The sequence below is a fragment of the Jaculus jaculus genome, chromosome 12 (genome assembly GCF_020740685.1).
Source record: "Jaculus jaculus isolate mJacJac1 chromosome 12, mJacJac1.mat.Y.cur, whole genome shotgun sequence".
NCBI lineage: Eukaryota > Metazoa > Chordata > Mammalia > Rodentia > Dipodidae > Jaculus > Jaculus jaculus.
In genome coordinates, this window is record NC_059113.1 from 40,604,211 (window position 1) to 40,628,399 (window position 24,189).

At 47.1% G+C, this 24,189-nt stretch overlaps 1 protein-coding gene and 1 non-coding gene across 2 annotated transcripts in view; one reads left to right on the plus strand and one right to left on the minus strand.

Moving 5' to 3' along the window:
• Window positions 1-24,189, minus strand: part of Ntn1 (netrin 1) — a 192,835-nt gene that overhangs the window by 125,028 nt on the left and 43,618 nt on the right. The window lies entirely within an intron of this gene.
• Window positions 9,799-9,935, plus strand: LOC123453943. Its single transcript, XR_006633108.1, has one exon. It is a non-coding gene; the product is annotated as a small nucleolar RNA SNORA76 (small nucleolar RNA).

The following is a 24,189-nucleotide window of genomic DNA, read 5'->3' on the forward strand; positions in this document are numbered from 1 at the left end:
GAGGGAGAGGGAGAGAGGGAGGGAGGGAGAGAGAATGGAAGTGTCAGGCCTCCAGCTGCTGCAAACGAACTCCAGGTGCATGTGCTACTTTGTGCATCTGGCTTTACGTGGGTACTGGAGAAACGAATCCAGTCGTTGGGCTTTGTAGGCAAGTGCCTAAACCACTGACCCATCTTTCCAGCCCGATTTTCCTTTCTTGAGGATGTGAAAGCAAGTAGATTAAGAGCAGAAAGCTTGAATTTATACAGTTCTCTTTAAGCTATTTTGTTAAAGCAAAAGGTGGGAAAAACCAAGGTACATATGGGGACTGATGAGATAAATGTTGTAACATGTATTCAGTGGCACAGGAAGGAAGCACTAGGTGGAAAAGAGGCAGTTAGTTACTTACCTGTGTAAGTAAGTGTGCTTCTATTCATGCAAAAAAAGAAAGAAAAGATGCATGACTTCCGTCTGTCTTGCCTATGCAGTGAGCATACTGAAGGAATACGAAGCGTCGCCTTCCCCACGGCGCACAAGCACTCGTACAGGAAGAAGACTTGCATTTTACAGCAGCATTTGGAGTTTTGGCTTCTGCATTTTCACTTCTGTCATGTTTGAAATGTTTTTCCACGTCTGTGAATTATGGCTTCAATTAACACAATAGTTTAAAAAAAGAAAAAAGGGAGAAGAATAACTCTTGGAAGCAAAAATAATTGATAACAGACAGCTTGGGAATGAGCAGAGATACAAGGAAGTCTCAGTAAGTGCAAAATGCAAATCAAGCAGAATGAAGATAAAACAAAAACGGAAGTGTGGGAGCCGCAGGTCTACTAGACACGGACGACCCACTGATTCCTGATCATATGGCTGTATGGCAGAACTAAATTATGTACTAATGTTATTTCTTGAATATCAAAATAAAATTAACTTTCAGTCAAAAGATTTGTTTATGCAGAAGAATCTGAAGCACTAGAGATATTCCCATTAAAGTAAAAATTAAGATAAGAACGACTGGTAACACATTCTATTACTTAAGATTGGACTAGCCAATGCAAGACAAGAAGAGGCAAGCACGGTAGAAAGGCTGGAAAGGAAGAGACAGAATTATCATTACTGAAGATAAAACTCAGAAAGACGGCCCTCCTGTTCAAAGAGCAGGCAGGTTACTAAATAAACACATACAGAGCAACTTCTTTCCTACATACCAGCAGTAAAATTTAACAAAAATCGCTGGGCAATGATACCATTCTTCATGGCCATAAACAATTCAAGCGCACATGTATCAACTCGAGAAGCACACATGAACCGACCCATAAGCCCCATCATTCCTAAAGCTCTCCGCGAGAAGATCTGGTATCCTAAGTGTCCCGATTCCTTCAACATTCTTCTGTAAACTTAATGCAGCTTTAATTAGAATCACAAAGAGTTATTTTTTTAAGTTAACCAAATCATTCTGAAGTTCATTTGGAAACAAAACGCAAGAGATCAGCCAAGAAATTTTGTAATCGTGGGATTCATGCCCTAAAATAATTATAATATTAAAATAGTGTGGTACTGGCAAAAGAACAAAGATTTGTATCATTGGACATAAAGAACTCTAAAAACAGACCCAAGAGTATATAAGAATTGATATATAGGAAGCATTGTGAACCAGTAGGGAAGGGCAGATAAGGAAAGGGAAATGTCAGGTGAATTCCCTACCTTTGAGTAGGCTTTATTTATTTCATCTTAAAACTGGATTCAAGATGGAAACGTGATATGGGGTTGCTGGAATAAACTAAAGTGTAGATGCATATCTGTAATATCACAAAGAAGTATGCTAAGAATGACACCCAAGGCATAAATGTAAAAGAAGCACTCCGAGGCTAAGAGCATAGCTCAGCTGCGAGAGCGTTTATCTAGCATGCACAAAGCCCTGGGTTCCACCCTTAGCACCACATACCCCAGTGGTTTAGAGGCTATCCTCAACTACATAGGGAGTTGGCCAATCTGTGCTACAGAACCTGACAAAAGGAAAAGAGAAGAAAGAGAGAAAACACTAGAGCTGACTATGTAAAAATAAAAATGTATGGGTTGGGGAGATGGCTCAATGGTTAAAGGCACTTGCTCCTCAAGTCTGCCTACTAGAGGTCAAACCTCTAGCACCCATGTAAAGCCAGATGCAAAGTGGTGCCCATGTCTGCAATTCCAATGCACCTATGGCAACAGGAGATGGAATCAGGAGACTCTAGAAGCTCGTGGGCCAGCTCGTCTGGCCTTACCAGTCACAAAAACAAAAAAGGGAAACCCTGTCTCAAACAAGTGGAAAGCGAGGACCAATACCGTGAGGTTGTCCTCTAACCTCTACACGTGCCCACTGGCACATGTGTGCCCAAACAGGCGCACACATACACAAATGAAATTTTTAAAATTATTGTTTATTTATTTATTTATTTATTTGCAAACAGAAAGAGAGAGAATGGCACATCCGGGCCTCCAGCAAACAAACTCCAGATGCACATGCTGCCACTTTGTGCATTTGCTTTTTCATGAGAACTGGGAAACTGAACCCAGGTCGTTAGGCTTTACAGGCGTGCATCTCAACTGCTAAGCCATCTCTCCAGCCATAAAAAAGTAAATTTTAAGGGCCGGGAAGATGCCTCACTGTTTAAAGGCACTTGCTTGCAGAGCCTGTCAGCCTGGGTTGTATTCCCCAATACCCACAAAAAGCCAGATGCACAAAGTGGTGCATGCATCTGGGGTTTGTTTGCAGTATCAAAAGGCCCTAATACACCCTTTCTCTCCCTCTTCTTGCTCTCCTCACAATAAAAATATTTTTAATAAACAATCTTTTAAAAAACAATTTTCTTTAAGGATGAAATATTTTTGGAAACAGTCTTAGATAAGCCAGGCTGGCCTCCAAATCATTATGTAACTGCGGCTGTCTCTCAACTCCATCTGTCTTTGCCTCACAAGTGCCAGGTTTACAGGCATGCGCCAACACACCTGGCTAACAAAGTACATTTTTATTTATTTGAGAGAAAGAGAGAGAATGGGAGTGTCTCGGCCTCCAGCCACTGCAAATGAATTCCAGATGTACGTGCTACCTTGTGCATCTGGCTTACATGGGTCCTGGGGAATCAAACCTGGGTCCTTTGGCTTTGCAGGCAAGTGCCTTAACCACTAAGCCATCTCTCCAGCCCACACTTTTATATCAACAAGCACAAGAAGCTGGGGAGTGACTTCTAACCTCACCAGGCAGAGAATTCTCACAAATGAACAACAAAATATCAATTCCTCAATGGACAAAATACCCAAAGGTTATGAGCAAGCAATTCCCGAAAGAAGGAAAGACGGGCACAAATAGCTAAGAGGCACTTCTACAAGTTCAATGAAAGAAACACATACTTTTAAATCTACGGCACTGTTCCTTACCATCCAAATTAGCAAAGATTTTTCAAGAAGGTAACACACAGCATTTAGTGAGGTTAGAAGGAAACTGCTACTCGCTAGTGTTCCTGACAAAACTACAAAAAGTAAAACTTGCTCAGCCAGCAAACTACCTACACATATAAAAGAGTCAAGAGATTTTGCCCAGTGTGACGGCTCACGCCTTTAATACCAGCGCTTTGGAGGCTGAGGCAGAAGGATTGCTGAGAGTTTGAGACCAGCCTATAATACATAGTGAGTTCTAGGCTAGCCTGAGATACAGAGTGAGACCCTGTCTCCCAATTTTTTTTTAAACAGCAGAAAGGAAATTCTGACACATGCCATAACACGGATGAGTCACAAAGACGTCCTGCTAAGTGACATACACCAACCACAAAGAGCACGTGCTGTGACAGCTAGGACAAAGAGAGCAAAAAGAAAGGAGTTTGCTGGGGACTGGAAAATAGGGAGCAAGTGTTTAATGGGAAAGATGGAAAGCTCCAGGGGCGGAGGGTGGTGATGGTGGCACAATGTGTAGTGCTATTGAATGTACTCCTAAGAATGGATAATGAGGCCGGGCGTGGTGGTGCATGCCTTTAATCCCAGCACTCAGGAGGCAGAGGTAGGAGATTCACAGTGAGTTCAAGGCCACCCTGAGACTACATAGTGAAATGCAGCCTGGGTTAGAGCAAGACCCTACCTTGAAAAACCAAAAATTAAGAATGAATAATGGCAAATTTTATGTGCATTTACCACAATTAAAAATAATAGGGGCTGGAAAGATTCCTTAGGAGTTAAGGCACTTGCCTGCAAAGGCAAAGACCCCAGGTTCAATTCCCCAGGATACATGTGAGCCAAGATACACAAGATGGCACATGTGTTTAGAATTCATTTGCAGCAGCTGGAAGCCCTGGTGTGCCCATTCCCCCTCTCAGTATCTGCCTCTCTCACTCTCTCTCTCTCAATCTCTCTCTCTCTCGAAACAAAATAAATTTTTTAAAAATAACAATAGCTGGGCGCCATGGCACATGCTTTTAATCCCAGCACTCGGGAGGCAGAGGTAGGAGGATTGCCGTGAGTTCGAGGCCACCCCGAGACTACATAGTGAATTCCATGTCAGCCTGGGCTAGAGTGAGCCCCTACCTCAAAAACCAAATAAATAAGTAAGTAACAATAACTCTGAAGGCTAGACGCATAGTACTTCCATTTTACAGGTGTGGGGGAATAGCTTCGGGTCTCGGGAGCCACTTAGGAGGAAAAGCTCATTGTCTAAAGATGTCGAATAAACAAAGCAGATTACTGTTGAAAGTGAGACATACCCAACGCTCCAGAGACCTTTCATTTGGCAAGCCATGTCCTCTGCCTGGCATCCAGGGTCCTTCTCAGACTGGTGCTCTATCAGATGAGCTACACACACTGCAGGCTCTCTGCCCAGCCAGGGCAGAGGGTTCCCACTAGAGAAGCAAGAAGGGGCACCAGAGCTACCTGGCTCCCAATCACTCTTGTGGCCCACAGTATTCTCAGGACAGACAGACAAGTGTCCAGCCTGCAGCAGAACCTCCTCGAGGTCCTCCGGCCTCCCTATCCTGGTCCAGAGCAGAATTTGACTTTCCTCTTCTCCCACTCCTCACAACAAAAAGTGAAATATTCCCCAAGCACTTGGCCTGGTTCGCAAAGGCAGGCAGCAGGAATCCAGCCATAAGCAAGTCCCCTGAACAGCTGCCTTAGGCACAATGAGACACAGATGTTCCCATCTTTCTATTCACCAATGACCAGAAACATTACATGACTTTTTTGCTCCCTGTCACACTGTTTCCTTACCTGTTGTTGCAGACAGGTTCACATTACTGGCAGAAATACCCAACCAAGAGCAACTTTTGGGGAAAAAAAGGGTTTATTTTGGCTTACAGACTCGAGGGGAAGCTCCATGATGGCCGGGGAAATAATGGCATGAACAGAGGGTGGACATCACCCCCTGGCCAACATAAGGTTGGACAACAGCAACTGGAGAGTGTCCCCAACACTGGCAAGGGGACACTGGTTATATAATACCCATTAGCCTGTCCTCAACAATGCACTGCCTTCAGGAGGTGTTAATTCCCAAATCTCCATTAGCTCGGAACCCAGCATTCAGAACTAAGTTTCTGGGAGACACCTGAATCAAACCACCACACCTGTTTTGCATGGTAACGAAAATTGCATGGATGGCCTGGTCCCTACAGAAAGGTCAGTGCTGTTAGGTGGGAAGACAGGCGCTCACACTACCTCTGCTAACACAGCCCAGGCCCGCCCTAAGGGCTCAGCATCCCCGTCTGAGAACCCAGGTCTGAGGAGGGGATGCTCTGCACATGGGCTTCAGGGCATCTAGGGCACAGAAGGGAGTAGTCTGTCTCAGTAGCTACTGTGGCCAGGCAGCTGTTGGCACTAGTGAGATATTCTGCCCCATCACTCATTTACGTTCTTCCTGGAACCTGCAGGACTCTAGCGGTGGGTTCAGGGTGTAAAAGGGTGATGAAAACTCTGCTTGGACAAACATAATTTCAGATGTGTGGCTGCAGCTAAGAACACAAGGCCCACCTCCAGTACTTCAGGATTCAGAAGGGGAAGGGAGGTAGAAAGTTCTGGAGAGTCCAAGAATGCTAGCCACATGCAAGGTGATCTCTGCAGAACGTGGAGGAGCACAGTAGTCCTCAGAGTGACATTTAACACATAATCAGCCCAGCAATTAGAAACTCACTAGGGACTAGGCATGGGGACATCTAAGAACCTCTTTGGCAAAGCCTGTTTAGATATAAAGAGTAGACATTGGACAGTAGCCCCCCCACCCAAAAAAAGAAAGCATGCTGATAAATTAATAATAAAAGTAGAAGTGTGGGCTCCTCTGCCTGGTCTCTCAGCTCTCCACCATAGACTGTCATCCCCCAGGCTGGGAAGAGATACCACATCAGTCACTCCCCACTCCGATGGTGACCATCCAAAGTCCAGCATGAGGCTTGGAGAAATTAATCGGTAAAGGCAAAACCATTTCAATGACTCTGACACATCACACTTCCCAGGGTGAGCAGGTGCCTGGCCGTAAGGAACTCCGAGAGAGCCTGTCTCTCTGTACTTGGACTCATTCAAGCTCTGGATACTGGAAGCAAAGGAACAGGTTTTCAACCCCGAGCTCCTCCACTCATGCCTCCAGCCCACTTGGAAACGGTTACTGTGACTTAGCCAAGCTGCCAACCCTGTCTGAAAACCCACCACCTACAAAGAAGATAACTGAAGCAGAAAAATCCTCCATCTGCGACATCTGAACATGTTCCAGGCTCCCGGGTCTGCCCGAAGGTCCCAGTCTTCAGCTGTGCAAGCCCACCTGGGAGTGAAGCGGAGGTCAGACACACAGCCCATCCACCCAGCTGCCCGGGGCATCTACTTAGTGCAGGCTGCCGGGGCGCTACGAGGCCCAGAGAACTGTACAGCAACTTAGGTAGAAGGGACCTCAGGGGATACTGAAGGCCAATCATATAAAAGAGATGAGACCCCCAGATGGGAAGGGATTGGCCTAGTGTTACCCAGCGAGTCGGTGCTACTGCACCAGTCCCTGAGCCTAGTATTCCTGGCCTCAACTCATTATGAATCCTTCAAAACTATCAAGAGCAGGACAATGGCAAATTTCAAGTTGATAGAAGAGGTGACCAAGAGACCCTGGAGGCTGACCTACAGATGCCCACCCACAGACCAACCCATAGACACGTTCCCCAACGTCTCCTGCCCTTCCTCGAAGTGGCCTGCTCCCTACCACGGCCAGCCTGGGGAAGCTAGAGCCCTGGCCTACTCCCTGCAACACAGGGATGTGGCCCTCAGCCCTGGATGTGGCAGCCTCTCACTGAGAGCCCTTCGGTAGCTGCTTCCTACTGTCATCAACATGGGCCCACTTGTCACACAAGGCGAACCAGGCTTGCAGGGAAGTCTAGCCGTAGCCTCTGGGAGACAGATATCAGCAGGATCAGCCGGGGGTGGGGGGGGGGGGGGCTTCACGTGGCCTCCTGATGGATTTTGGGATTCAGCATCAGATTCTGAGTAGCACGGAAGACCCCTAGAGGCGGAATGCCCAAGGAACCATCTCCTCCACCCTGGGGCCTCAGGACCTTCAGAGGAACTTCTCAGATCCTCTGTGCCATTACTGGACCTTAGGCCTGGGTTTGAGGATCAAGTGGCCTTGGCCCAGAAGCACTCAAGGATCTCAACCCTTTTTATTTATAGACCCAAACACCTACAGGGAGCATGGTGTATAGGTTTAGGGAGCACCCTTCCTCTCTCAGCACTGCCCAGAATCTGACACGTGGGAGGCCATGGAGGCTTCAGACTCCCCAAATGCTGCGACTGACACGGCTCACCTCAGCTTTCCCATCTTTAGCTCCACTGACTACTGGGCAGCCAGGCTGCCCCTCCCGTGGCCCAAAGCAGTCGCAGCACCCCTCTCACTGAGAGCCCTTCGGTAGCTGCTTCCTATTGTCATCAACATGGGTCCACTTCTCACACAACGTAAACCAGGCTTGCAGGGCCAGGCCCTTAGCCACCCTTCAGCCTCATCTTTTACCCCTCACTCCAGCGCCTGCCTCTTTTCCCTCCAAAGTTCCCGTCACCCTGCCCAACCTCAGCCCACTGGCCAACCTGTCACCTATCCTAGTGTGGTGGCTAAACTAAGGCTGTGGACCAGACAAGCTGGGCTGGAATCCTGATTCTGAAACTAAGATCAGTAGGAGACCTTGGTCAAGCTACTGAACCTTCATGAGCCTCACGGTCCTCACTTCCAACCTGACATGACTACCTGCCTTCCCAGGGCCACCCATGGTGAGAATTAAAGAAGACGCCACTTACAAAGCGCTCTACAGTGCCCGGCATCTAGAAGGTGCTCACTGAACACTGGCTTAGTGACGATGGTGACAAGGGTAATCATGATAACAGGGATGATGACAAGTGACAATGATGATACTCGTGACAGTAACGGTGGTGGTAAAGGTGACAATTTGATAATAATGTTGCTGCCAAAAAGCCTTCCTTCATTGTACCCCATGACTGGTTCAGGAACCTCCTCCTCCAGCTCCCAGCACCTGTTCTGGACGCCCATCCCCCTATGCTGTGAGCACCGATACACATTTCCCACTATATTGGGAATCCTCTGAGCACATATGTCTATGCTGGTCTCTACTGTATTTCTATCATGTAACATGGACACTAACATGAATCATATGCTTAAGAATTGGTCATGTATTACCTAACAGAAGGATACCTTTTGAGAAATACATCGGCAGGATTTCATCATTGCACAAACATCAGAGGGCCCTTCCACACGCTAAGATGGCCATGACATTACCATATAATATAATCCGAGATTATCATAATATCCATGGTCCATCAGTGATCAAAACATCACTAGGATGGTCAGACTACTTGGATGCACCTAGTATTTGTTAATTCTTTTTTGTTAATTTAATTTTATTTATTTGAGAGCAACAAACAGAGAAAGAGGCAGAGAGAGAATGGGCGCACCAGGGCCTCCAGCCACTACAAACAAACTCCAGATGCATGCACCACCTCATGCATCTGGCTTACGTGGGCACTGGGGAATCAAGCCTGAACTGGGGTCCTTAGGCTTCACAGGCAAGTGCTTAACCGCTAAACCATCTCTCCAGCCCTGTTAATTCTTTTAATATTTTATTTTTATTTATTTGAGAAAGGGAGAGAGAGAATGGGTGTGCCAGGGCCTCTAGCCACTGCAAATGAACTACAGATGCATGTGCCACCTTGTGCATCTGGTTTACATGGGTCTTGGGGAATCAGACCTGGGTCCTTTGGCTTTGAAGACAAGCACCTTAACCACTAAGCCATCTCTCCAGCCCAACTTTTAAAAATATATTTATTTATTTGCAAGCAGAGAGAGAACACACATATCAGTGCCTCTAGCTACTGCAAACAAACTCCAGATGCACATACCACTTTGAGCATCTGGCTTTATGTGGGTACTGGGGAATCAAACCCTGGCCATCAGGCTTTGCAAGCAAGTACCTTAACTGCTGAGCCAACTCTCCAGCCCTTTGTTTTTATTTATAACATGACAAACTGTCTCCCCATACTTACTTTCATTTGATATGGATTAAAAACTATGGGCCGGAGAGATGGCTTAGCTGTTACAGTGCTTGCCTGTGAAGCCTAAGGACCCAGGTTCAACTCCCCAGACCCCATGTAAGTCAGACGCACAAGATGACACATTTTCACAAAGTGGGACATGTGTCTGGAGTTTGAGGCCTGGTGCTAGCGGCCCTGGTGCCCAGTTCTTCTATCTATCTATCTATCTATCTATCTATCTATCTATCACCTATCTATCTATCTATCTATCTATCTATCTATCTACATATATTGTCTGTGCTGCCTTTTAGCCCTAGCTACGCCTGCATGTTGGGGGGGGATGCAGGGGAGGGCTTGTCAAGCTGCTGCACCAGAGTACATGCCTGTGCATAACTGGGGCCTGGGGTCACTTGCCCCACTCAGGAGCAACACTGCAATTTCGGGGCCTGGTGGAGGCAGGTGGTTTGCCGGAAGGGCTGCAATGCCCTGGGGGTGCCATAGACTCAGCTGTGCTCAGCACCACGCACCACACACACATCACATGCTTTACCCTCCACAGTGATGGTCGCAGCCCTTGATGCTTTTTTAAAAAATTTTATTTATCTATTTGAGAGCAACAGGCAGAGAGAGAGAGAGAGAGAGAGATAAAATGGGTGCACTAGGGCTTCTAGCCTGAGTATGTGCTGTTGTGCCCTCAGTGCTGAGAGACTCGGGTAGGTTGGCAGCTGGAGTTGACAGAAGCTGGCCTGGGCTTGGGGCTGCATAAAGTTAACCTATTTAATAAAACCAAATGAGTATTAGTAATAATAATTGTCACTGGACATGGTGACACACGCCTTTAATCCTAGCACTCAGGAGACAGAGGTGGGAGGATCACTGTGAGTTCGATGCCAACCTGAGACTACATAGTGAATTCCAGGTCAGCCTGAGTTACAGCTAGACTATGCCTCAAAAATGACCTCAGTTCGATTCCCCAAGACCCACATAAGCCAGATGCACAAGGTGGTGCATGCATCTGGAGTTCATTTGCAGTGGCTGGAGGCCCTGGCACACACAATCTCTCTCCCTGTCTGCCTCTTTCCCTCTCCCTCTCTCTCAAATAAATAAATAAATAGTTTAAAAAGTCATGGCTAAAGAGATGGCTTAGTGGTTAAGGCACTTGCCGGCAAAGCCAAAGGACCCATGTTTGATTACCCAGGACCCACATAAGATGCACAAGGTGGCACATGCATCCGGAGTTTATTTGCAGCGGCTGAAGCACCTAGCATACCCATTCTCTCCCTCTCCCCTTTCTCCCTCCCTTTCTCTCTCTGTTTCAAATAAACAAATATTAATTTTTAAAAAGAAATAACTGCTTTTAAAAGTCACAAAAAGAACAAAGAAAATGTGATTCTTTTAAGTGAGTTGCAAATGGGGTGCTACCTGGTTTTTACTCAGTGGCTTTAAATAATTATCAATTAAGGAAGGAATGAAGGTCTCTAGGGCCCTCATGCTTCCTGCAGAGAGTGACTTAAAAGCCCCATGGGCAGCACTTGACAACCAGGGAAGAGGGGAGGTGGGAGGGGAAGGGTTCAATCTGAATTCACCCCCATCGATCTCCCCAGTAGGACATGGGCTTCCAGGACTGAGGCTTGTGTTGGCTTGTTCACTGCCCAGTCCTCTGGCATCTCGGCCATCACTTGCACACAATAAGCACTCAAAATCTATTCACTGACTGGATGAATGGCAGCGACCATTTGAGTACCCACCTCTATGTGGGCACTGTGTAGAGCCCTTCCCTGTGTGCCACTGAGTCAGTACTTTGACTTCTTATTTTTTTCAGACAAGATCTAGCATAGCCCAGGCTGGCCTTGAACTCAATATGTAGCTGAGGATGGTCTTGAATTCCTGATTCCCCTGCCTCCACCTCCCAAGTGCTGAGATGACGGGTATGCTCCGGCACCATACCTGCTTTATGCGGTGCTGGGAACTGAACCCACGGCTTTGTGTATGTCAGGCTGGTACTCTACCAACTGAGCTACAACCTCAGCCCCTATAACTCTTCTTCTTGGCCTTTTTTGATGTGTGTAGTACCTGTGGTGTATGCACGTGTGTAATGTGTGAGCCCTATGCGCACACACGGGGGGGGGGGCAGAGGAAGATGTCGAGGCTCCTCTTCTATCCATGGCTCTCCTACCTTGCTTCCCTGAGACGCTGACTCTCACTGAATGTGGAGCTCCCCTTCTTCAACTAGACGAACATCCTCAGGGCTTTCAGTATTTCCATCTCACTCACAGACGGAAGCCCTGAGTCTTGACTAGCGGCAGGGTGTGGCTGGAAAATCTGTTAGGGCTCCTGGGAACCTTATTCCCTAGAAGCAGGAACCAAGACTGCATAACAGAGAATACTGTCCCCAGCACCTGCTGCCCCTTTTCTTTCAGTTATTGGGACATATGGCCATGCACGTATGGGCCAGGGTACCCTACAGCTAGGTGCAGCAGTGTGATGACGTTTGAGGTGATGGCAAGTGAGTGGAAATGACATGTGCCACGGCCACATCACTTCCTTAAGGGAACCCACTCTCCCTTCCCTTCCTCATGGTAGGCTAGAGTGAAGACAGACTGACAGACGACCAGCTTCTGCCGGGAAAAAGAAAACCCTACTGCAAACCCTGCTCCACAGGCACAAGACGAGCAAGCATTTCTATCCATTGCCCCTATACTTGAGCACATCCACAAATTAAAATTATTTTTCCTTAAGATTTTGGCACGGCACTGAAGACTGAACCCGTGACCTTGGGCGTATTAAGCATGCGCTCTACCACTGAGCCACACCCCAGCCCCACAGCCTCAATAGCACTGTCCTGCTCACGGTCACCCATGCCTTCCTTGATCCGGAGAACAGTGTGACCACACTCCCTTATAGACCCAAAAGCTGGTCCAGAGACAGGAGTGTAAGGATGCCAAAACAGCCTCTTTGTCCGTCCTTGTGGCACTTAAAGTCATATCAGGAGAAAGAGGGCTAGAGAGATGGCTTAGCAGTTAAGCGCTTGCCTGTGAAGCCTAAGGACCCCGGTTCGAGGCTCGGTTCCCCAGGTCCCACGTTAGCCAGATGCACAAGGGGGCGCACGCGTCTGGAGTTCGTTTGCAGAGGCTGGAAGCCCTGGCGCGCCCATTCTCTCTCTCTCTCCCTCTATCTGTCTTTCTCTCTGTGTCTGTCGCGCTCAAATAAATAAATAAATAATTTAAAAAAACAGAAAATATCCGGGGAATGACATTTGATAACTGAACAGATATACAAACAAGACAGTTTCAAATCATGAAATCAGAAGAGTATGGACAGGGATGTGAGGGGTCAGAGAAGGCCTTCAGTCTTGCCCTGGAGGACATCATGCAACACAGCAGCCTACCGACACCTTCCCGCCATGAGTGAGAGACATTAGCATATACCCGCTGGAGCCTGTGTGTAGAGAGAGCCCTGGGTCACAGTGATCAAGCCTGTAGCTGACTGGGAGGCCTTTGCCCAAGGCACGTGGCTCATTCCTTGCATTTGTTTCTGTCTGGTCCTTGTCCAGGCTGGGAAGCTGTGGGCTTCATTATCCTGTCTCCTTGAGCATCAATCAGAAGCTACACAGAGCAAAACTGAGGCTACAAGTGTCCAGGGGTCTCCTCAGAGTGTGGCAGGACAAATAAGCCAACACTCTCTGCATACTGCTCCCCAGACAGAAACCTTCTGTGACACGTCATCCCATACACCCCCAAGAGCCACCCCAGGACGGCATCTTGGGAAAACAACACCAGTGGCTGTTTCTACAGTAGAATGATGAGTGTTTGGGGTTTGGGTTTCTCTCCCACAAAATGACTAGACGAAACAACCCAGGGTCTGTTGCTTTGTTTTGTTTTTCAACCCATCTCATGCCTTTGTGAAAATATTCTCTATCCCCAGCACGTCTGTGAAGGCTGTAAGTGTATTTTATCTCATATAGTATACATAGTCCCAAAAAGTTCACAATTCATTTCCATAACTCCTTATCCTTTTAGGCACGTGAGGAGTTTTCTGCTTAAAGGAGGGCTACCATGAAAAATCTGTCATCTTCATTATAGGCGCTCTTTTTAACCCTGATTCCATATCCCTTCCCAGGCCCAGCAGGTTTTTATCTGCAACCCTTCAGGGGCTCACTTACAGGGCCCAGGAGCAAATGCAGCATTTCAAGCAGATCTGTCTGTCCCCAAGGAAGCGAGGGTTTCCATCTCTGGGACAAGTAACTGAAAACTCAACATGTCTTAAGGGAATTATATGGGGGTGGGTTTGGATAAGTGGACATCCACAAGTAGAGCTAGTTTTCTTCAGAACATCATCAGGAAATTAGTTTCTTCCACCTTCCTCCCAGGCATGTCCGACCTTCGGACCCTGTGATAGGACATTAGGGCACATCCGTCTACAAAGTGCATGCTCGAGAAGCGCAAAATCTCACAATGTTTGAAACAAGTTTACAATTTTGAGTTGGGCCACATTCAGAGCTATTCTTGGCTACCTCAGGCCACAGCGTGGACATGTCTGCAGGCCTTTGTGGCATCAGTACCATCCTGAGCTGGGCATCCTTCACAGTGACAGAAAGGCTCTGAGCCCACACACAAAGAAAGACAGAGAGCTGGTTCCAGAATCCTCCATATCCAGAAGAGTAAGGAGCCTGATGTTACAAAAGCCTTCAGCCAGTGTCCTTATATGCCTCATTAGACCAAACTGGGCCACATGCCCATTTCTGCACCAGTTCCGGTAGGCAGGAAAGGGCTACATTGATCCATCACATCACAGGGGAAATGGATAATATTCCCTAGGCCAATGGCAGGACACAGAGGAAGAGGGGCAGAATGGGTACTGGGGAGATGATCAGCATCTCCTACCACATGCTGTCTCTTGATAGTAGGCAACTAGGCCAGTGAAGAATACATTAGTTTCATTGACAGCCACACCCCGTGGATAACTCAAATAAATCCTCCCTTCGCTGCGCCCCTTCGTTCTCACTCCGGTAAGTGTCCGTTACATCATAATGGTACAATTCAGGTTTCAGTCCTGTAGAAAGGACTTCAAAATGATGAAAATGATGCCCCCCACACACACACACAGTTTCATCTGATCAGATTTCTTTTTGTCATTTCATCCAGTCATTTATAAAATTATTCTATCATCCAATAGTGAAAGTAAAAGAACACGCCATCACCAATCTCTGCTCAATACACTCACTAAGCCAATGATACGTCTCATCCCCACCATGGCTACTGCAAGCTGAGCGCTGTTTGTGGCTAACTACAGGGTCTCTGTACTGTGCCTGGGCACAGCTGCTCTTCCCAGGCAGCTGTTGTATGTGTCCCCAGCCCATTTAAACCGTGAGGTTGAGCACGGTGGTGGTATGCTACTATAATCAAATATCCCAGCATTTGGGAGAGGGAAGCAAGAGGATCTTAAATCCAAGGCCAGCCTGGGCTACACAGCAGTTCAAAGCCAGTCTTGTCTGCATAATGAGACTTTGTCTCACAAAAACAAGAGTAGGGAATTTAGCTTAGTGGTAGTGTTGCCTAATAGGTACAAGGATATAAGTTCCATCCTCAGAACCAACACATACACATACACATACACACACACACACACAGAGAGAGAGAGAGAGAGAGAGAGAGAGAGAGAGAGAAGGAGAAAGCACCTTTGTTAACTCAAATGGAAAGGCAAAAAAAAAAAAAAAAACAGACCCAACATTCACACAGAAGTGCTGGTAGGGGGGTGAGAAGATATAGGGGCAGGGGAACATTATAAAAATGGATACACAGAAGATTCTAGACTCAGAACCTTCATGAACTTCTCTGAAGGATTATGTTGTTTTAATGAAGTAAACTAGAAATGGGAGACAGACAACATAGAACTGAAGCACCAGATCCAATGTAAAAAAAAAAGGGTTGGCCCTGCATCATAAGCTTGGCAGACAAGAGAACATTTCCAGGTCTGAGGTCAAAAGTGAATACTTAAATATTTACCTGACTTATTTGATTATCTAGCCAACTATTGCCTTCAACTGCAGGACATTAAAGAGCTTCCTTTATGGCCAACCCAGTCCCTCCATGCCCCAGCTTCCTGCCATTCATAGCTCTACCTGGCAATGGGCCACTCAAAGGGGTAAAATGTTGGGAAAGGAAGGCCTGAGATTAAACCCTGTATTAGCAGGTCTGCCCCTGGTTGACATGTGCCATGGTTTGAATGCATTTCCCAAAAGCTTATGTGTTGGAAACTTAATCCTAAAATTCATTATGTTGATGGTATATGGGGTACAGACTTTCAGAGGAAATTAGAATTAAAGGGCACCCAAGATCATTAGTGGCTTTATAGGAAAGGGTAAAGAGATCTGAGTGCATGCTTGCTTGGTCTTGCCATGGCTGCCGGCCTTCCTTCATGTTACAATGCAGCAGCAAGAAGGTCCTCAGCAGATGCTGAACAGATGTGGCATCAAGTTCTTAGACTTCAGCTCCAGAACTATAAGCTAAGAATCTCCTGTTCTTTATAAATTACCTAGTCCCGGGCATTTTTGTTGTAGCAACAGAAAACAACACATTATAACAGCACCTATGACAAGTGTGGACCTATAGGACAGGTGAGTCTGGGGCCGTGGGTGTGCAGGGTGGACATGTGAGACGACTACTTAGAAGGGAATCTGATCGTTGGGTGAACAGTGCTTGGGTATTGGTAAGTGAAGTGGAAAGGAACAGGCTGGGCATCACAAATGGGTGAACAACTAGATCGAATGGTGGGCTGAAATGTGAACTCAGAACAAGGTGGGTATTGTATATATGTAAGTAGAAGAACAGATAAATGGGGGTGAAAGGCCCAAAGTGAGGTCAGGGGAAGAGATTGAGTAAAGGAAAGGTGGAGGGAGGGCTAATCAAAATCTAAGAGGATGCAAAAAATCATATGGAATCCTCCGGGTTCAGACAATGGAACACTCAGGAGCCATAGATCGTTGTTAGAAAATTTTCAGTGCCAGGGATGGGATACCTCCAGTGAATTGTTGGCCAGGGAGGTCTCTGATGTCCCCAAAACATTATAGGCCACTGCCAAGGCCCTTGGTTTCCCACCAGGAATAGATGGTAAGACCCTATTGCTAAAGACTCCACATACTTGGGCTGCAAAGCCACTGAGAAATCCTGCTGGAACTGAGCTGATAACCTCCTCCATGTAGACCAGCTGACAGAAAACTGGAAGAAGCCATTCTACATGTAGTTCAATGGGAGAAAGAGATCCCACCAGTGAAGATACTCAACAGTGGATACTGCAAGCCTTATAATTGGCCAGCCAGCCCAAATAAGCCAACAGGTGCAATAGTGGTAGGTCTGTCATGGTGGAAACCAACTGCCCTCCAATTGGACTGGAGGCTTGCTCCATGGGGGTGGGGGGGGGAACACATCCCTGATACTGAAAACTTAAAACAGGGGTAGTCATGAGCCTGAGGGGTGTAACATCTGCTGATGTCTGGAAAAATGTATATACTATGCTTATCAAACTGCCCAGTAAGCACTTCTCTTAATATTTATACCCTTATATTAATGCTACTCTCACTTTGGGTAGAGAATCTTCTCTTTTCAGATGGCAGTGACCTTGGAATGACTCAGAAGGTATCATAGTGCTGGAAAGAAGTGACTGGAGTACTGAGTAACATCTCGATCACACCTTCCAAGGCTCAGGGTCTAATGCAGAAGAGGTGGCGGAAAGAATGTAAGAACCAAAGGAAGGGTAGGACTCCTTAAAACATGCTCTCTCCAGACATAAAATGGCCTGGATATCCATGACCTCATAGTGCCTGACACTACCTACACAAGACCATCATAAGAGGAGGAAAAGATCATGACATCAAAATAAAAGAGAGACTGATTGAGATGGGGAGGGGATATGATGGAGACTGGAATTTCAAATGGGAAAGTTGGGGAGGAAGGTATTACCATGGGATATTTTTTATAATCATGGAAAATGTTAATAAAAATTGAGAAAAAATAAATAAATAAAGTTAGGAAAGTGGACCTACACTTGTCATTTGAGCAAACCCAGGACTTTTTCTGCTTGATTCACTGTTGTCTCCTAAACACCCAGCATATTTAAGAATTCTCTTTGGGTTGGAGAGATGGCTTAGCAGCTAAGCACTTGCCTGTGAAGCCTAAGGACCACAGTTCGAGGCTCAGTTCCCCAAGACCCACATTAGCCAGATGCACAAGGGGGTGCATGCGTCTGGAGTTCGTTTGTAGTGGCTGGAAGCCCTGGCGCGCCCATTCTCTCTGTCTCTCTGTCTGCCTCTTTCTCTCTGTCTGTGGCTCTCAAATAATTAAATTTAAGAAAATATTAGAAAAAAAGAATTCTCTTTGCCACAGTTTCTCCATTTGCAAAAGGTGGCATCCTGGTACATGGTCCCTAAGTTCTCTCCTAACCCTAAACCTCAACCTATGTTCTGTGTGCTCAGGATGGGGGGATGACAGTGATGCAGAGTGGACGATATGCTAGGTCCACATCCCAGCTCAGCTCTTGTTCCTTGTACATGGCTAAGGAGGACTGGCTCCCTCCTCCAGCTACATTTTATTCTGATGATAATGACTCCCGATAGCTCTCTGAAGCGTTTATCTTGGGCAGTGGAGGCCCAGTTGCAACAATGAGTGGTCCTCGCCCTGCCTTCCCAACACTCAAGGATTCTCACTTAAAGGCGCTCTGGTTTACTAAGCCAGCTTTGCACTGGGGGTAGAGTGCTAGTCTAACACGCAAGTTCTAAAAAGTCAGCCTCGCCATGCTGTCTGAAGTCAAGCCTAGTGATTGTATTTGTCACCGGGTCTCCTTGAGAAGCAGTCTAACACAATGGCTGGGGATGTGAACTTTGTCCAACAGTCAAGTCTCGTTTTTCTTTCACAGTGACCTTGTGAGCGAGCTAGGGTGATTATCTCCACTTCCCAGGCAAGAACACTGAAGCTCTCAAAGCTGACCCCGGATCTGCTCCCAGTGCTTAAACGAGCTGATGGTACAGTGTGAATGGAGACTGTGGCTTTTGATTCTCTGCCCACTGCTCCACCTCCACTATCCTGTTGCCTCTGGATGCCCTCCTTCTCACCTCTCATTTATCTGAACTCCTGTTCTCCTGGGTCAGATCCTCAAACAACATGCAGCTCCATTCTTCTTCTTTCCGGCCAAAATCTACATCATTGCTTCCATTTCTTTTCTGTCTTTTGAATCTTTCCATTTCCAAGTGGAAAGCTGGGACTGGCTGTCTGTGTTTTGGAGACGCTGTATCTCCTGCTGTTGTCAGTTCTTTCCTCTTTCCTTCTCTGCTAATTCCAAGGTGCTCCAAACAGGAAAGAACAGGAAAACATAACCAGACTGATATTCACCCAACTGTCCAACCACGACCCTTCAGCAGAACAAAGCAGGGTGCATTCCAGGAATGAAAGGGACAAGGGGCTGTTTGGTCCAGGCCTCAGGTTCTAACTATCTGACTGCTACACAGTGTGGATGACATGCTCACACTCACACTTCTAACTGGGGCCAAGACACTCGAAATAAATTACCATGATTCAAGAAGATCAATGATGGTCTACAGTATCCTTAGAATAAGTGCAAGGAAGCCCCATATTAAGAGAGCATTACTGACCTTGTGGGACCCAGACACATGAGTTTCATTTAGAGACACCCTATCCTGGGTGGTGGCAAATATGTTGCACAGGAGGCAATTTATCAAATTAGCCTAGAAAATCAGTTTGTCACCAATAATAGTACAAGGTGTGTAGTTCTGTGGATTCATGCTGGGTCCATAAGGTGACTAGGCCTGACCAGAGCACAGTAAGGTTGACTTTCTTGATTTTTTTAAAATTTAAAAAAAAATTGTCAAGGTAGGGTCTCACTCTAGCTCAGGCTGACCTGGAATTCACTATGTAATCTCAGGGTGGCCTCGAACTCATGGCAATACTCCTACATCTGCCTCCCTAGTGCTGGGATTAAAGGTATGCACCACCATGCCTGGCTGACTTTCTTGATTTTTATTTATTTGTTATTTCTTTGTAAGCAGAGAGAGATAGAGAGAATGGGCAGACCAGGGCCTCCGGCTGCTGCAAACGAACTCCAGACACATGCACCACTTTGTCCATCTGACTTAACATGGCTACTGGGAAATCGAATCCTGGTCCATAGGCTTTGCAGGCAAGTGCCTTAACCGCTGAGCTGTCCAATGTCCCCAGGCTAAGGTTGACTTTTTAATAAGCCAGACTATCCCACATCCACATCTACATGTTCCTTTGGGGAAGACCCTTGGGTGTTAGGAAGGCAAGGTGAGGACTGCTCATTTATCCCAACAGGGCCACCTCTGCCCAACAAATTTCCAAGGCTTGTTTTGGGGAGCTTCCCTTAGGGATTTCTGAATGTTCCAGATGGTGGCAGCTTCTCTGCCCTGGACCTGAATAGGACTTTTACATCCAGCCCAACCCTTGGGTGTCAAATCTGGAGAACAGGCTCAGAGATCAGGCTTGGGTGATGTTGTTTTTGGATAAAAATGAACTGTGGCTGTAAAGTAACAAGACCGTCTTTCCCCAGGGGACCGGTAAAATGGCTCTCCAGGCCAAGGAAGAAGTGTTTTGCCTCCCAAGGTGGCTACTAAATGTGGATAGGGCTCTCATCTGGATCTATCCATTAGGGTCCATTTGGTGAAAAAAAAAAAAATACACACAAAAAAAAATCAGCTCTATCCTTTACAGTCACACCTCTGAAGCCAGCAAGTCATGAACTTGGAGTTGTTTTTCCAATGGCGAAGATGAATTTCCACGGATGTGCACACTCGCTCACCAGCTCCACAGCTCTGCCTTGCAAGGAATGACACACATTTTCAAGAAAGCTGGCCAGGTGAGGAGTTCAGCCCAAGGTCAAGTGCAGAAAGATGCCTGGTGACCCTTGATGAGAATGAGTCATAGCACAGTGCTCCCAGGCAGCGCTGGCCAGGTCCCATCCCCTCAGAAAAATGCATTTGCTGCACATTGAACAATGTCAAGTCTACTCAACAAGTGATCCACCCCGCAGCCTTCCATGCCTACGTGGTGACCAATTCCCGCAGTCTTCACTCATGTTGACTGCTGGGCATCCGAGGCTGATCACTGCCCCCAAAGGGCTCAGAGGGCTGGGACAGCAGCAAGGCAAATCAAGCATCTTTCTGGTCCTGTTTCCCAATGGCTTCCCTCCTTCCTGTTCTTGCAAAACTGATTAAAAAAAAAATGGTAGGAAACAGATAAGAAAAATACTGAGCGGGGATGCTGGGCCCACTGCAGGAAGCCCCCACACACTGCGCACATCGAAGACAGAGCCATGTTCATAGCCAGCACTTCCCAAGTCAGACTCTGCCCAAGCCAGACCACTGTCCTCTTGGTGTCCAGACTCTCTCCAAGAAATGGTCTTGTGAGAGAGTGGGAGCTCTCACCAAGTGAATCCTGGGTGTTCTCTGTCAGGGCTAAGCTTGCGGAAGATTCTTGTGCTGAGTAACAGGTCTGATGCCGGATGAGCAGTAGAGTTTTCTAGACCTCTAAAATGTAATGAGTCCCAGAAATCCAAGGCAAGGGAAGATACCTGAGTGTACCCCCAGCCTACCTCTGCAGCTAGTGCCTTGCCTGTAAAGGCTGAGATTCCACCCCAGGCTCTTCTAGCGGAAAAGCTATCCTTAAATTTGTTCTGTGGCCCCATGAGCTCCCAGGGTGGGGGTGATGATGAAGAATCCCCCTAGGTCTTGTTCAGAGAGTTCAATTCCTTCACTTGAAGGCTCATCTCCCTGACCCACTTTGTATCCACATTCACCTCCAGCTCTCTTCGCACCTTCCATACCCAAGACCCTGCACTCAGGAGACAGGTGCCTGGTATGCAGGTGGGCAACCAGAGGCCTCTGAGCCACTGTTGGCAAACCCTGACCCCTGTGCGTGGCTCTTCCCCACTTGCCGGCCTCCGCCGTGTGAGCTCTGTGCAGCTGCCAGCCTGCTTTCAATATCCGCTCTTCCCTCTCTGGCCTACCAGCCAGACAGTCCCCTCCCCAACCCCTTTCTCTTTGAAGAAAAGTGATTTAATTTCATGCGACTTTGGGGTAATCATGTTATGATCTTCAACATTAACCAGAACCAACTCCCTGCTACAGAAGGGTGGGGAAGGAAAGGGGAAGGAAAAAGTAAACAGTCACATTTGGGATTGCCAGAAAGAGGGAGGAAAAAGAAAATCACAGCAGCTGCTTTGCTGGTTCCCCTGATGAGGACGGACCTCTGCCAGAGAGGGAGCCCCTGTGCCAAGGTTTCTGGGAACAAGGAAGTTGGGCTTGGCAGGGCCTCCATTCTACAGGTTAATCCACTCTCTTCTAGGGGAGAGGTGCTGGTTTTGGTTCGTTAGTCTACCCTCCCTTCCCTCTTAATCCCACCCCAGGCTGCCTCCCATTCAACTTCCCATTGGGCCACACCACCCACCACTGGGTGCCTACCCATTCTCTTCCATCCCAGCTCTGGGACCTCTCTGCCTCTTCTCCGAGGCCCAAATGCAAGGCTGCTTTGGAGACCTGGTCAAGCAGCCACTTTGATTACAGCTCAGCCTCTACATCCCTGCCCACCTCTCAAAGCTTCTTGAATGATAAAATGAAATTTAGTGAGATAGGTGGGTTGAGAGAAGGCAAGAGTAAGGTAGGGGTGGTTGGAAGACTTAAAAAGAGAGAGAGGGAGAGAGAATAATTCAGGACCATAAATCCAGAACAGTACATCTAAGGGTTAGCTGGAGCTGGGAGGAATTCTCACGAACAATGGTCCTTCTTGGCAGACAGTCCAAGGGTGTGGTGTACACTCGAAAAAAACAGCAAATAACCCAGGCTCCAGGGCCACCAGGGCTGGGGCTGCCATGAAGCTGGAAAGATGGGGTGAGGTACTTCACGGAGTTGCCCAGGGAATGTGCTCCCCTTGAGCCTCTTGCCCCCGGAAGCATCTTCCCAGCCCTCAGCTACGTGAAGAGCAGAGCTCTTTCTCAGCCTGGCTTGCTTGCAGTCTCTCCAGTCTGTCTGTCTGTCTGCTTGGGCCTCCTGAAGACCTGTGGCTCCTCTCACCCCTTGGCAGGGTGCTGACTCTACAGCACGTGCAGGGTTTGGGGTAACGTGGGTACCACAGTCTCATACTGCTGATTCCTGGACGGACCCAAAGATCCACTCAGATTTCAAGCTGGAACTAAGAATATCTTAAGAATTCTAGAGGGAAACAGATTCTGAACATGACTTTAGTCCCTGTCTAGGGTGCAGGAAAAACAATCCTCATGGCATCAAGCCATGCATGACCTTATTCTTCCCTCAACCCCAGCCTCCATTCAATGCTGTGACTAAAAGGCTTGTGAGTGGAACCACCGCTACTCTGGGAAAGCAGGGCCCATTCATGACCTGCAGCTAGCTCTACAACCTGCCCCAGGGTCCAGTATGAGCCAGTCAGGGACTTAGAAAATATAATTTCTTTGAAGGCACTATTTTTCTCAGTAAACACATTTTTGTGTGTTTCTTAAAGTTATATTTTTAAATTTTTAATTTAAGGTAAAGGTCAAACAGCGTTGAATGGAGGGATTACAGAGCCTAATTACTGAGAATGGGAAGAAATATCACTATATTAGAAAAGTGATCAAAACAGGCTTAGAGCAAGCCTTGAAGCATGTCAGAAGCTTAATATGATGGTTCCAGAGACTGCCTTCAAATGCCTAAGAAATTTATTTCGGTCCCAGGGTATCAGTGTTCAGTTCACCCATGGCATATTGAAAATAGATCTGTGTCTCTGGCAATCTCCAGCAAGCTCCGCTAACAGCTGGTAGAAGTGAGGCAGAGTTGGGCCCCTCAGTATACCAGCCTGGATGGTTTGCAGCTCTTCTCTCAATGTGAGAGTGCCAAGAGGCTGGAGAAGTGAGGACCATGAATGAGGAGAGCTGGGGTCACATCAGGGCCCAGACAGACACTATGAAGCAGAGTAGCTACTCCAGAAATCTCCACCAGGTCAAAGTGGGTATCCAGCCACAACAAAATGACAGTTTTGTAACATGAAGCACATGCCTCTCAAAGTTGAGATCCAGGGGGTGTGGGGTGTCACTCAGTTGGGCACAGCATTTGCCTTGCATGCTCAAGGTCCTAGGTTCAATGCCTACTACCATTAAAAAAAAAAATGCTTCTGGGGCTGGAGAGATGACTTAGCAGTTAAAGCATCTACCTGCAAAGCCAAAGGACCTCGGTTCAATTCCCCAGGACCCACGTAAGCCAGATGCACAGGTGGCGCATGTATCTAGAGTTCATTTGCAGTGGCTGGAGGCCCCGGCACACCCATTCTGTCTCTTTCTCTCTGTCTGTGTCTCTATGTGTCTGCCTCTCCCTCTCTCGTTCTCTCAAATAAATAAATAATTTTTTTAAAAAATGCTTCTAACATCAAAATAGAAGACAGACTAAATTGAAAGAAGAAGGGATTCCATGGAAGAGGGATTCAGAAAGGGAGGAAAGTATAATGATGGGAGGGGATTATAGTATCTATATGTACAAAGGTAGTGGTGAGTGCCATTAACCCTGGCGCTTGGGAGGCTGAAGTAGGAAGATTGTCATGCATTTGAGGCTGGCCTAAAACTACAGCATGAGCTCCAGGTCAGCCTGGGCTACAGTGAGACCCTGTCTCAAAAAAG